Genomic DNA, 15,932 nt, shown 5'->3' on the forward strand with positions numbered 1-15,932 from the left:
GGAATAAAAGAAAGCCAAATTCAGCTATAAAAAAGCAAAATGTGCTATTAAAGCCCAGCCTGTTAACGTATGCAAATTGAAACAATGCTCGGAGATTTATTTTGCTGTTATTTGAAATGAAATTGTGTGTATGAGGCGACGTCTGCCCGCACCGCCGTCCCGCTTCATACTAAACTACTTGCCGCTAATACACTTTCTATTTTTTTTTTTTTCCCAATGAAAAGACTTCTCCGGGATGCAATTTAATAGATATCACGGAAACGGTAGAAAGATGAGACTGTCGTTCTATTGTAGCATCTCCATGACTACTACTCCCAGCATGCCACAGGTAGGTATGTTCACTACATACCTACACCATATGTACAATGACATAGATATCCCATTGGATACGCTATGAGGACCTCCCATCCCCTCCTTTGGCTCCAACATTTACATAATTTGCGTGGGTTTCCTCCGGGTCCTCCGGTTTCCTCCCACACTCCAAAACATACTGGTAGGCTGATTAGATTGTGAACCCCATGGGGACAGGGACTGATTTGGAAGGCTCTGTGCAGCGCTGCATAATCTGTGTGCGCCATATAAATAAAGGAATTATTATTATAATTATTACAAGATTATATTGTGTAAGCACACAAACCCCAGAAGTCCATCCTTGGTCAGTAAAAACTACGAACCTTCAATGGATCCCATGGGGGAGATTTATCACAAGTCTCTTAGAGAACTGGTCTAGTTGTCTATTGCAACCAATAAGAGCTTAGCTTTATTTTTCCACAGATGTTTATAAAATTAAAGCTGAGCTCTGATTGGTTTCCATGGGCAACTAGACCAGTTTTACCTCAGAAACTTGATGTGTCTCCAACTACCTGCAGTTTTGACCATACAAAACTATAGACCATGTTAGGCCTCATTCCCACGGCCCTGTGCTTGCCCGGACCGGATAGCGGGTGAGCTCAGGCGGGGGAGGGAGAGGTGGAAAGGGTGAACGCTCTTCTCCATTCCTCCCTCCTTAGACTGAAGAGCAGCTGTGCCGCATATCTGCCAAATTTATACTTTGGAACGTTGGGAGTCTATGGGAGCCATGATCTGTTCGCAAATCACTGCCCACAGTACGGCCATGTGAATGAGCCCTTAGGCTGTGGTAGGGTCCTGTAAGGTCTGGTTCACACTTTCCTTAAAGGGGTTGTCCGAGATTTATGAAAAAAAAAATGAAGGTGGTCGGAGGGGACTGCTTAGAAAAATAAAGATCTACTTACCTTCCGGCGCCCTCCGGTGGTCTCAGCTTCCCCGTCCCTACTCACACCACTGTGTATGCAGGCCGGATGGTTGTCAGGTCCGGGCGGAAGCTGAGTCCAGTGAGGGCGCCGGAAGGTAATTAGATCGTTATTTTTTTAAGCAGCCCCCTCCAGCCACCTTTAGTTTTTTTTTTCAGAACTTTCGGACAACCCCTTTAATCAAATAGCTGTGATTTTCAAAAATGATTTAAAAAATATAAATGTATTAAATATAAATACACAAAAAACAGACATATTTAAGTTAGAAATATATAGTATAAAAACCAGGTAGTGGTCCATGATATGACGCATATAACCACAGGGATGCCCCATCAGACACCTAGAAAACAGTATGCGGCTATACACAATAGAGAACAAAGGAATAACACAACAATAGATACACACAGAGCACAACATGGCACCAAATGTAAGCAACTAGAAAATATACACACCAATATAGTGAAGCTGTGTATTGCGGGGTGGTACTGTGACATCACTGTGTGTATTATCTCTGTACTGTGACATCACTGTGTGTACTATCCCTGTACTGTGACATCACTGTGTGTATTATCTCTGTACTGTGACATGACTGTATTTATTATCCCTGTACTGTGACATCACTGTGTTTATTATCCCTGTACTGTGACATCACTGTGTGTATTATCTCTGTACTGTGACATCACTGTGTAAATTATCCCTGTACTGTGACATCACTGTGTGTACTATCCCTGTACTGTGACATCACTGTGTATATTATCCCTGTACTGTGACATCACTGTGTATTATCCCTGTACTGTGACATCACTGTGTGTATTATACCTGTGCTATGACATCACTGTGTATTATCCCTGTGCTATGACATAACTGTGTGTATTACCCCTGTACTGTGACATCACTGTGTAAATTATCCCTGTACTGTGACATCACTGTGTGTACTATCCCTGTACTGTGACATCACTGTGTATATTATCCCTGTACTGTGACATCACTGTGTGTATTATACCTGTACTGTGACATCACTGTGTGTATTATCCCTGTGCTATGACATAACTGTGTGTATTACCCCTGTACTGTGACATCACTGTGTGTATTATACCTGTACTGTGACATCACTGTGTTTATTATCCGTGTTCTGTGACATCACTGTGTATATTATCCCTGTACTGTGACATCACTGTGTTTATTATCCCTGTACTGTGACATCACTGTGTGTATTATCCCTGCACTGTGACATCACTGTGTGTATTATCCCTGCACTGTGACATCACTGTATGTATTATCCCTGCACTGTGACATCACTGTATGTATTATCCCTGTACTGTGACATCACTGTGTGCATTATCCCTGCAATGTGACATCACTGTATGTATTATCCCTGCAATGTGACATCACTGTATGTATTATCTCTGTACTGTGACATCACTGTTTGCATTATCCCTGTCCTGTGACATCACTGTGTGATAAAACAAAGTATTTGGGGCGCTGCTGAGACACTGTGAATTCAGGCTTTTATGTAGATTTTTCTCCTGTGCACATGATGAAGGGATTGTCAGGACAGAACCATCTTCTTCAGATAAGAGAATATGTGGAATTATGGAATCATTTCTCTGTACAAATGAGTTACTATGAAATATACCATGTTCCATTATATAGAAAGTTTCTAGTAGACTGATCTCTGATATATATGAATGTATATGTCATCATCTATGAAAACTGATAGAATGCTGCCACCCGGTGGCCAAAGTCTGCACAGCATGCTGCTTGTATTGGAGAGAACTGCTTGTGTGTAGTTAGTTTAGGTGAGCAATAATTCAGATAATTATGTCTGTATCTATTTATATAAAAGTACAGGGATAATACACACAGTGATGTTACAGTACAGGTATTATACACACAGTGATGTCACAGTACAGGGATAATACACGCAGTGATGTCACAGTACAAGGATAATTCACACAGTGATGTCACAGTACAGGGATAATACACACAGTGATGTCACAGTACAGGGATAATACACACAGTGATGTCACAGTTCAGAGATAATACACATAGTGATGTCACAAAGCACAGATAATGCCCAAAGTGATGTAACAGTGCAGACATAGTACACATAGGGGCTTATTTACTGAGGGTGTGCGGACACACTTTTGCTGGATTTTCAGACGCTTTCGGGGATTGCATGGCTGTGATAGGTATTTCACTGGGGATTGTGTCGCACGTGATGGGATCTTGGCGCAGCAGCGCTGGCTTTCATGTGACAGAAATGGGGGGGGGGGGGCTGGGCCATCAGATGATCCGACTGATTCGGACTGAGCGTGGGATTTACCTTTTAAATTGTGTCGCAAGATCAAACACAGAAAGAAGAAGGTGAACTCTGTTGGACCTGAGCGGGGAAGTGACATATGCAGGATATCGAGCGCAAGATCTTAGTGAATCACAGCACTGTGCATTATCGTCAGACAATGTTCTTCGGATGAACTCCTCTGGAAGGGTAAGTAAATGTGCCCTATAGTGATGTTGCAGTGCAGGGATAATCCACGCAGTGATTTTAAAGTCCAAACATAATACACACAGTGATGTCATAGCACAGGGATTATACACACAGTGATGTCACAGCACAGGGATTATACACACAGTAATGTCACAGCACAGGGATTATACACACAGTAATGTCACAGCACAGGGATTATACACACAGTGATGTCACAGTACAGGGATAATGCACACAGTGATGTCACAGTACAGGGATAATGCACACAGTGATGTCACAGTACAGGGATAATGCACACAGTGATGTCACAGTACAGGGATAATGCACACAGTGATGTCACAAAAAATCAGTCATTAAATTAGTGAAGTTGATGGTCAATGGTTTGTGTCAGTCTTACATCACAGTCCTTCTACTACTCGCCTGCACATTACATACATTTCCCTTGTAATGCAGTGGAGTATTTTTTGTTTGGGACAGTAAATAATCCCATTCTGTATATGTTACCACTGCTCTGCCGGGGCATCATGGGAAATGTAGTTCCCAAACTGCCAGAAGTTCCTTGCACTGCTTAATCTTTTCACTTTACAATGCGCCTTGTCCCTTTGTATGATGAGAATGGGTCCGGGTGGCGCTTGTGCCCGAGCGCTTTGTGTGGCAGATTTCCCATCTGTCTGCTCAGAAACACAAAGGCGGCAGAAATAGGAGCTCTCGGAAATTCATCTTTATAGGGGATTAAAGCTGTAAGCCTCCACTCATCCATCTCCATTGTTAGCCAGGGGGATATTAAACATGCAGGAAACATTTCCAGTACTAAATCTATTAGTATTCTGCGCCACACACCCGCTGTATCTCACATGGGCATGTAATGTGCCCTGCCATGCCCAGGAGTCAGGGCAGGGGGCGCTGTACTGTATCCTGCAATGTCTGAGGCTCTACTGTATATTGGAGGTGGAACAATTCTGGACCGGTCCGTACCGGAAGATCAGAACTGCTGCTGGGATAAGAAGCGTCAGTGACACACAATATACTGTAATATAATATGAAATATTTTACAGCACAATATAATTGCCAGGAGGAGAATATATGCCATTGAAATTAACCCACTCAAAATAAATGCTTCATAAAAAAACTCTCATTAAAAAGCATTGCCCTTATGGTTCCTCTACATGGTTACAATGTTAAAAAAAATCAGTTTATAAACGTATGTAGAAGTCACCTGAGTTGAGGCCAATGATATTATTGGGGTCCTGCATATAATTTTACTTGCACTGTCCTGCCTCCTTGTTCCTGATTGACAGGTCTCACTGCTAGGACATGCTGCTGTATGGAACGAGTACTTAGGAACTGTCCGCCAATACTTACAGATCTGATTACTTATCACTAGAGTTACAAAAAATACTGTGTCAAATGTTTTGCACTGTGCCTTGCTGAAATGTTGAGAGAGCTCTGTGATATCATTGAAAACTTTGTGATGTGACCAGGGTGATGTCACCTAAGGTACTTTACCCAGTAACATTAACATCTACCCATGTATGCATCGAATTTCTCACACCTCAATTTGGGGATCCTCTGCAGATCCTTTCCAGGTCCCTCAGGTTGTATGGTGAACATTGGTGGACGCCATTTTGAAGTCTCTCCAGAGATGATCCATTGGGTTTAGGTCCGGGCTCTGGCTGGGCCAGTCAAGAATGGTCACAGGAATGTTCTGAAGCAAGTGTTTTGTTGGAAGGTGAACCTTCAGCCCAGTCTGAGGTCCAGAGCACTCTGGAAGAGGTTTTCATCCAGGATATCTTTGTACTTGGCTGCATTCATCTTTTCTTCAATTGTATCCAGTCGTCCTGTCCCTGCCCCCATAGCTGGATGCTGCCACCACCATGTGTCACTGTTGGGAATATTTTTGGGAGGTGATGTGCAGAGCCTGGTTTTCTCCACATATAACGCTTAGAATTAACACCAAAAAGTTCAATCTTTGTCTCATCAGACAAGAGAATCTTATTTCTCATAGTCTGGGAGTCCTTCATGTGTTTTTTTTGCACAATGTATGCAGCTTTCATATTTCTTGCAATGAGGAGACACTTCCATTGGCAGATCTTTGCCTTGCCACAATTCTAATATAAAGAGAAAAAAGAGCAAGGGCACTCACCAAATCGGATGCAGCAAAAAGATAACTTTATTAGTCCATATGGCAAAAACGGGGAGGACCAAATCTGTGCCTTGCCACAATTTTGTCTCTGAGCTCCTTGGGCAGTTCCTTAGACCTCATGATTCTCATGTGTTCTGACATGCACTGTGAGCTGTGAGGTCTTATGTAGACAGGCGTGTGTCTTTCCTAATCAAGACCAATCAGTTTAATTAAACACAGCTGGACTCATATGAAGGAGTAGAACTATCTCAAGGAGGATCAGAAGGAAATGGACAGCATGTGAGTTAATTATGAGTGTCATGGCAAAAGGTCTGAATACTTATGACCATGTGATATTTCAGTTTTTCCTGTTTAATAAATTAACACAAATATCTACATTTCACTATTTTTCTGTCAGAGTGCACGTTAATGAGCAAAAAAAGAATTTTTTTGGATCCTACCATTTGGCTGCAATGAAACAAAGAGTGAAAAATGTAAAGGTGTCTGAATACTTTCCGTACCCCCACTGAATATCCAAGATACCAAAGACATTTGGCATATAGGATTTACCAGAAACAGAACAATTCAGAATTTATGACTATTATTTACTATGAAATCTTTCTGTTCCTTTACCCTTTTCCATTTTTGTATTTCTAATTTTTACTTCCCTCTTTCCATAAGCTTTTTTTGTTTATTTTTCAATATACAGATATGTATCTGTGTTCAGTGAATGTGGTAGATTTGCCAAAAACACACACTTGTGCCATATTTTGATGCACTTTGTTTTTTCATCTTTTCCTGGTTTAGTCCAGGTAGAGGAGAGATATAGGATGTGCATGAGTGTATGAATGCTAATGTGAACAGCACTCGATTTACATGGGTACATGAGTTGGTAAATTACACAGAGTTACCAAATTTATATAGGTTTTACTTTGTTTTTATTCTAAAAAAAAAAAAAAAATGACCAAAAGAATTTGTAATTTTGCCATATATCGTGACGCCGAAAACTTTTTCAAAGTACGGTGCACGGAGTTCGGAAAGGGGTAATTTTTTGTGGGGCAAGCTGATGTTTTCATTTATAGAATTTTGAGGATTGTACAACCTTTTAAACACTTTTTATTTACATTTTTATGTGTTACAAAATGCCGGTTCAGACTTTTGGGTGCTATTTTATTATGGGGTTCACCACAGGGAATAACTTTTTTTTTTTTTTTTTCTATTATTGCACCTACCTAGGCCACTGTAACCATAGGAGGTCTGATCACTCATACAATATACTGCATATGCTTATACAATATACATATGTTAATGACAGCTATGGGAGCCGTCAACAGACTCTGAGCTGTGTAACACAGCAGACACCCATCGGGTGGAGAGGGCTCAGGCTGTGAGACCTCTCCATACAACCCTTACTGCTACACGACATATGCATGGTAGTTGTACAGCAGTAAGGAAGTGGGGTTTGTTAGAAGATATGGAAATTCTCATGGGGAACACACCATGCATAATTAAAAATTACTTGCCCCACTCTAAACAGGGTATGTACATTATGCGTGCGATTTACTATGCTTTGCCTGCCACTGAGAAACCAATTAGTGTTTAGTTTGGGTTATTTAGGGATAGGATTAGAATATAAATCTGCATCTTGGGTGAAGGGAGTTAGACTTGAAGAAGGACAGAGGAAATCCCAAATCCCCACAATAGCAAAGTCACTTCTTGTGATGCCAGTGTCACAGGCCACCAGGTAACCTATGTGAACTACTGGGTCATAATGTATAATGTGTCACAGGGGACCAACACAATCTAGTCATACAATTTGTGACGTCAAATTTTCACCACTGAGCCATAAAAAGCCAAAAAATTCCAAAAACATTTTTCCAAATGAAAACTTATGTAACCAAGGCTTTTTGATGAAGAATTGTATTCATGTTACCAAAATGTAATGTATTGCAGCAGAAAATCAGCTACTTTCCCCCATTCTCTGGCTTCTCATGATAAGTGATGGCTACATGCAGCCAAAAGTGAGATTAACCCTGCATTGTCCGATGGCTCCCGCTCGCTTGTCCACTGATTAAATCATCTGGCGGTAATGCTGCCTGACATTGAGACAGATTACTGAGTGACCTCCTTCTGAAGGGGATTGAAGCCTCAGTGACACTGCTACACATTTACACTGCAACCGTCCATCAGCCATGTATGGGGTCCGGGACCCTCGCTGCTTCTAAATGCTCTCTCCTGCTGTCACTGTAACAGGCACCTTCCAGAGGGGATTGTCACTTTAAGACCCTCAGAGTCATCACAATGAGGTAGGAATTTGTAACCTGTTTTGCTACCAAGTTCATCAGGTCTTGTTTTGTCCATCACAATACAGTCCCTCTGCTACGTGTCACCCGCTGACCATACACTGAGGTCCTAGAGACCAGGACAAGAATGGGTTTTCTGGGGGGACCTTCACTTTTCTCCAAAGTATCGGCCAAGAATGTAGGACATAAACATACGGATGTGTCTGACAGCAAAACAGCCCCTGATGTATCCAGGAGCAGATTACTACTACATTTTACTAAAATTTACTATACAGGCGGTCCCCTACTTACAGACGACTCTTAGTTACAAACGGACTTTTGATAATTGGTAATTTACTGTACTTTAGTCCTAGGCTACAATAAACAGCTATAACAGTTATCACAGGCGTCTGTAATGAAGCTTTATTGTTAGTCCCGGTTCTAATGACAACCCAACAGTTTTGAAATCCGATTGTCACAGAGACCAAAAAGAATTTGGCTAGGGTTATAATTACAAAATATTCATTTCCGACTTACATACAAATTCAACTTATGAAACAGACCTACAGAACCTACCCTGTACATAACCCGGGAACTGCCTGTATATGCACTAGTTTTATCCTAGGTTTTATGTATTTCATTGTTCTAGTTAACTATATATATATATATATATATATATATATACTCAACATACCGGTATTTAATGCATACTTTATTATTTCAATATCTATATCCCTTTACTATGTAGAATTTTTAATTTATTATATTTTATTATGAACTGCAAATTTATTTCCAGTTGTTTTTGTTTTTTTTAGACTTTTAAAATGTATTCATTATGTGTGAAAAACACCTTTTACTTTACTTTAGTTAATAGCGAGTAGCATATGACTAGCGAAGTATAGCAGAGCCTTACTTTTCCTAGTTTATGATTGGAAAATATATTTCCTCTTTGTTATACTATTACATTACGGTTATAGTTATTTGCCTTTCCTATGCAGTTTGCAGTGTTAGGTGATGTTTTATATTTGCATCTTTCTTACAAAGAGAAAGGTTACACTGTATTTTTTCAGTCTAAGAACCAATATCTATAAACCCTCATGTTCTTCTTCTGGAAAATTTCTGGTCAAGCTTACATGCTGCCCTTGCTTTAGTCATAGTTTGTCCAAGTTGGAGCCACTGGCAGCACACACAACTATGGCTGTACCTATTCTCAGGACTCATAAGATCCCAAGATGAGTGATCAAAGATTTACTTTTCCCAAAGTTGATCTTTTATAAATCATCACAGAAAATCTTCAGCCAAGACGAAAGGGAAGGAAAGACATGTCTTGTACATAGGTGCATCAATGATTTGTAAGTTGTGACTTGGATTTTTGTTAGTACAGAACAATTATTCTGCTCATTCCCCCTGGCCTTAAGCAAAACACTGGGGACACATGCCTAACTTGGAGATGCAAAAATTGTTCCAGTTTCCTAACCATAATATAGAATTTATAGATCTGCTGACATGAGGAAGAGACACCTAAGGCTTCTGGGCCTAGTGCTACCACAACTTCCTTGAAGTTACACAAGGCAGAGCAGCACTTCCTTTGGTATCCAGCACTTGAGGTGAAAGATTTGGCTTCCTCTACTTATAGACATCAAGGGGAGATTTATCCGAAGTTTCTGAGGGCCCAACTGTTTGAGTTGCCCATGGAAACCAATCAGAGCTCAGCTTTCATTTTTCTCCAGCTGTTTATAAAATTAAATCTGATCTCTGATTGGTTTCCTTGGGCAACGAGAACAGTTTTTCCTCAGACATTGCTGATAAATCTCCACAGTCTCTTCTGTATTTTTTAATACTATGATGTATGTTCCTACATCCTTGTGTGTCCCCTGATCATATGTTGCATAACGCAGTGTTGACAATATACCCTGGTTGTAATCCTGTAGTCAGATGTAAATCTTACTAAACACTACAGTATATCCCAGGAAGGTGATCCTCAAAGGGTATTAGTAATCATAAAATTATTCATTTTTTCAAGCTTTTTTTCTAGGAATTTTATCAAATTTTAGGGAATTGTGTGCAGGAGTTATAATAGTAGATAATGGGGCTCATTTACTAAAGGTCCAGCGGACGCATTTTCGTCAGGTTTCCCGACTATTTACGTTTTGTGCCAAATTGCCCTGGGATTTTGGCGCATCGGCGCCGGCTTGCGCGTGGCAGAAATCGGGGGGCGGGTCATCGGACAACCTGACAGATTCGGACAACGCGCGGGATTTAACAATTAGAAATGTGTTGCAAGACACGCACTTACATGCATCGGGAAGAAGCAGGATCGCGACAGGACCGGGTAAGTAAATCTCTGTATAAAACACCATCATTGCCTCCCTACTAATGATATCTACACCTGGGACGTGCACACAGCATGCCTAAAAAAAACTCCATAGACCTCAGTGAGTCAGCTGCTTAATATTTCTGCTTATGGCCCGTGAGTCTGCTGTAAAATGTATCACTCAATGCTGTTATTAAAGCTCAGGAAAGATGGCAGCCAGGGATGGATTATGTTGTGAGCCCTGGGTCCCCCACAAGTCTAATTTTTGGATGATTTGACATTTAGTGTCTAAATATGGTGCCAGAGCCCAGCTTTGGCAGGGCAGGACAGGAGAGAGGGGTAGGACGGTTATTTCTTCTGCTGGTTTTCAATTTGGCATTATAATTACATTTGGAGGACCTTCAAAGGTCCTGTCAGGGTTCTTGTATACCACATATATGTGTGTTAATATTCTGCACAGACGAGACAACTGCAGAACTTGAATAGGGCAAGAGGGTACATTTGGAAATAGGCCAATGAGTCTTAGCGTGTATTTCCCCCATAAGAATAAACCAGACCTATAAACAGTACGTAATAGTTAAGGAGACTGATACGGATTTTTAGTAACAAACTTTACATCTTCTCATTAAAGCCTCCACTACTTTTCCTGCCTTAAAGGGGTTATCCGGTCACTATAGGGATTTTTTTTTACCATGTTATATTCTTCTTCATATCTTGTTTATAATCATTATTTACTCACCACCCCTGCACTTTGTATCTTATTTTGCCTCCTAGGGCCGCGGTCACACGTACCGCTAGGCGTCCGTTCATAACATGACGTTAACGCACAGGGGGAGGTCCTTGGCCCAAACGCACATGCGTTTCCAGGGAAACGCATGTGATTATTAAGCCGATCGCATGCTTTTCTCTGGAAACGCATGTGCGTTCGGGCCGAGGACCTCCCCCTGTGCGCTAGCATCGCGTTATGAACGGACGCCTAGCGGTACGTGTGACCACGGCCTAGCTCTGATAGGTGGCAGTTGGAAAAGCTACATTTCCCATGATCCCTTGCTGGCAGAGCGTATTCACATTGATTGGCTGTGTGTTGCATCCGCTAAGCGTGCACATTCGGGGGTGTTAGTTGTGCACACTTGGTATATATGACACACAGCCAGTGTCTGCTATGAATCAGAACATGCTCGCTGCGCTGTTTGCAGCATGGGGGCACATTCACAACTATCAGGGATTGTGTCGTGTATTATAGGATGGTGCCCTGTTAGGCTACATTCATACGAACATATGGGGGATGTATATACGGCCAATATATGTAACCCATACATCGCAATGGGCACACGTGCGGCACCATACCGCTCCGTACCCCTAGAAAGATAAGTCATGTCCTATCTTTCTCTGTGCACCATATATATATAGCGGCGCTCACCTCCTCCTCTCCCCGTGCGCCGATGTGTGCCCGCCGTGATACGGTACGTCCGTCTGAATGTAGCCTTATTGTGTTTGTCGTCATTGATATGTGGTGCACTAATGAAATAAGTGAAGGTGAAAGCTTGAGAAAGCGTGTTTGCACGCGAAACGGCCCGTCGCCTTGGCGAGGCAGCTCCTCATTCTGCTCTGCACCTCTACAACAATAATAAAGAAAGCATTTCTTTCATCATTCCGGTGAGTGGCGCATTTCCCTCTTTTGTTTTACCTTATCTGTCTGCATATATTGGACGTGCACCATGGACTGCTTTGTTTTCCCTAATGCCCAGTCTCCTGCCTTTGGTCTGCAGAAGGTGTTCATTTATGTATTCTGGTGTGAGCAGTGCCGGCCTCTGAACTTTCTTTCCTCCTCCTGAAATACTAATGAAATAAGCAACAGCTGTAGAAATGGGTTAAAACTGGGAAAAGTTATCATGGCCAGATAGAGAAGGGAGCATAAATAACACAATCAGAGAAGATGTCACTAGAATAAATTGTACTGTATTCACTTTATAGCAGCATTAGGGCCTTGTTATAGTATGTGACCATTATATGATTTGCTATATCATTGGTAGTTATGTGGTCATGGGTTGGAGGTTCTATTTGTTGCTTATTGATATTATTTGGTAAGTGTATGAATATTAATAAATGTATCAGATCGGCATGGAATAATGGACTATGGATGATAAGAATAACAAATTAATAATAATAATGATGATGATGTATCTTTATCAGAATGTTTGTGGCCAGGTCTGATTCCTCTATAGGGACAGGTTTTATGCCCCATAATTGTTCATTAATATCCGGGGATGATGTCCTGATGACAGCGGATATATATATATATATATATATATATATATATATATATATATACAGACTTAATAACAATGATAGGCCTCCCTCCCCGCCATCCCTCTCACTGTGCAGTGTCATGTTTGACTCCTCCAGATTATAAATTATAATTCGGTCTCAGTGACCAAATGTTAGCTTGTCCATCAGGGATGTATTAGACAGGGCAGGGCCACCAGAGGAAGGCATGCTATGTACTGTGCATGTATAGTACAGGGTGTGGGCAGTCATGTTATATAGCTGACGCTCACCTGCACTGGCCAGAATAATTTACAACTTGCAGAAAAGGTGGGCCCTCTGTTATGTCATAAGCTTCCTCCTCCATCACACAACACATTCAAGTAGTTGTCACAGAAACTCTCCTGCTCTGCCATTCAGCCTATTAAATATGTTATTTATCCAACATGTAAATGCCACAATACAAGAAAAATGCACACATTAATGACACAGTACATGGATAATAAACATAATAGGGATAATACACAGTGATGTCACAGTACAGAGATAATACACACACACGGATAATACACACAGTGATGTCACAGTACAGAGATAATACACACAGTGATGTCACAGCACAGAGATAATACACACAGGGATGTCACAGTACAGGGATAATGCACACAGTGATGTCACAGTACAGGGATAATACACACAGTGATGTCACAGTACATGGATAATACACACAGTGATGTCACAGCACAGAGATAATACACACAGTGATATCACAGTACAGGGATAATACACACAGTGATGTCACAGTACAGGGATAATACACACAGTGATGTCACAGTACAGGGATAATACACACAATGATGTCACAGTACAGGGATAATACACACAGTGATGTCACAGTACAGGGATAATACACACAGTGATGTCATAGTACAGGAATAATACACACAGTGATATCACAGTACATGGATAATACACACAGTGATGTCATAGTACACGGATAATAAACACAGTGATGTCACAGTACACGGATAATAAACACCGTGATGTCACAGTACAGGGATAATACACACAGTGATGTCACAGTACAGGGATATTACACACAGTGATGTCACAGTACAGGGATAATACACACAGTGATGTCACAGTACAGGGATAATACACACAGTGATGTCATAGTACAGGGATAATACACACAGTGATGTCACAGTACACGGATAATAAACACAGTGATGTCACAGTACACGGATAATAAACACAGTGATGTCACAGTACAGGGATAATACACACAATGATGTCACAGTACAGGGATAATATACACAGTGATGTCACAGTACAGGGATAATAAATGCAGCATACTAACAATAAGTACTAACAATACTTACAATAAGCCTCAAAACTCTAATATTGATGAGCATCCCCCTCCTTTCTACCCTTGTCCATACTGCTATGTGCTGTGTATTACCAATACCCCAGGAAGTCTCGAGGAGCTTTCATCTACTAGAAGGCACATTTTTTATGGTCTTGGTAGATCCCAGAAACATGTCGCTAGCCGCTGCTCAATGAGAACTGATATCCACTGATATATTACTGAGAGGATATTTATGTCCGGCCTCATAGTTTTGCCTTTTAACGGCTACTTCTGGCGGATAGAGATTAAAGGCAGATGGATGAGAATTACTACTCCATAATGTGGGCTTGATCAGAAGATAAAAATAAGAGTAGAATTAGGCGGTGGGGTTTAGTAATTTTGTGCTGTGTTTAGCTTATTTGGGCCGTGAACAGATGATTCCTCCACCTCACGCACCTCTCTGATCATACCAAAGATTGCTTTCCATTTATCCTCATTGGATATGTTTAGACGGATAACAAAATAAAAGCCTCTAAACTCATGCCAAATAATTATTCCTGTGATTTTTTTCTTCTCTTTTCTTAAATCCGGCTAAATCCGGCAGAGCTCTTGGATGTTACAATTCTTCTCCCCGACTTCGAGCTTAAAGGCACTGCGGAGTAATCTGCAATTTAATTTTCTTTCTTGGTTGGAGTCTTGGGGAGATGAAAACTAAGATTTAACTCTGTATATGCAAGACAAGCAAAGCATGTGTGGTGCTGCTATCCCAATTTATCAGCTTGGGAGACTCAGTGTAAAATAGGAGTAATAGGAGATTTTAGAGAACCCATCGTACGTTATTAAGATGGTCACCACATATGGCCATCCTAGGAAGGACCTGCATCCGCTATAATTTTACTATAAATTAATTGAGGAACATTATTTTCTTAAAACTATGTTTTTCCCGTGTTATTCTTCCTAAAAATATTTTTTTTAAATAGACAAGTAGGCGTTACCAGCTTACACGTTCTATTATTGGACAGCGTAACGTGTGTGGAGGACACCTCCCAATTGGTCTCAATTTATTTGTAAATGTCTTTAAAGCCAGACAAAACAGAGTTATGAGAGAAAAAGATAATATAGAATCATGAAATGTAAGTATTACCATATATACTCGAGTATAAGCCTAGTTTTTCAGCACAAAAAAATGTGCTGAAAACCAAAACTTGGCTTATATAGGTTTTACCAGGTTTTTTGTGGTAAAATTGGAGGCCTCGCCTTATACTTGGGTCGGCTTATACTCAGAAATATACAGGTATATGTCAGCAGGGGTGATGGGGCCTCCTTCTATTTGAAATTTGTCTTATTAGTTTCTCATAAGATAAAGGTAGGTTTTCAGTAATCATTATAGTTAACATACTAACAACCTATAGTTTTTCTCAGTACATGTCAAGGCAGAGAAAGAGACTAGGCCCTGAGCTAACTCACAATGTCTGTCCATGCCCACTTATATGTATGGTGCTAAACCACAGGGGACAACTGGAAGACACTCCCTATGCTGAGAAACACAGACATCTTTGAACAATTTTTTTACCCATTTTGATTTTCCACGATTAAAGCGCCATCTGTCATCTGAAAATGACTTGAATTGTAGATTGAATCAATGTAATTTTTCCTGAGGAATCCAAATCTGACACATGTGTTGGCACAGTAAGCAGGTCAGAACCAAAATGATGTGAAGTACAGAGTCGCGAGGCAAAGAGTAGTCAAAAAACAGCAGAAGTGAGATGGTAGAACCCAGTGGCGTAACTTGAAGCTAATGGGCCCCAGTGCAAAGTTTGTGCCAGGGCCCCAACTATA

At 40.9% G+C, this 15,932-nt stretch overlaps 1 protein-coding gene across 1 annotated transcript in view; it reads left to right on the forward strand.

Moving 5' to 3' along the window:
- Positions 1-8,012: 8,012 nt before the first annotated feature.
- LOC140134982 (G protein-activated inward rectifier potassium channel 4-like) overlaps positions 8,013-15,932 on the forward strand; it is a 37,284-nt gene continuing 29,364 nt past the window's right edge. Inside the window, exon 1 of the mRNA XM_072155851.1 lies at positions 8,013-8,190. The gene's annotated coding sequence lies outside the window, so the exon portion shown is untranslated. The remainder of the gene's footprint in view (positions 8,191-15,932) is intronic.

The sequence above is a fragment of the Engystomops pustulosus genome, chromosome 6 (genome assembly GCF_040894005.1).
Source record: "Engystomops pustulosus chromosome 6, aEngPut4.maternal, whole genome shotgun sequence".
Taxonomy (NCBI): Eukaryota; Metazoa; Chordata; class Amphibia; order Anura; family Leptodactylidae; genus Engystomops; species Engystomops pustulosus.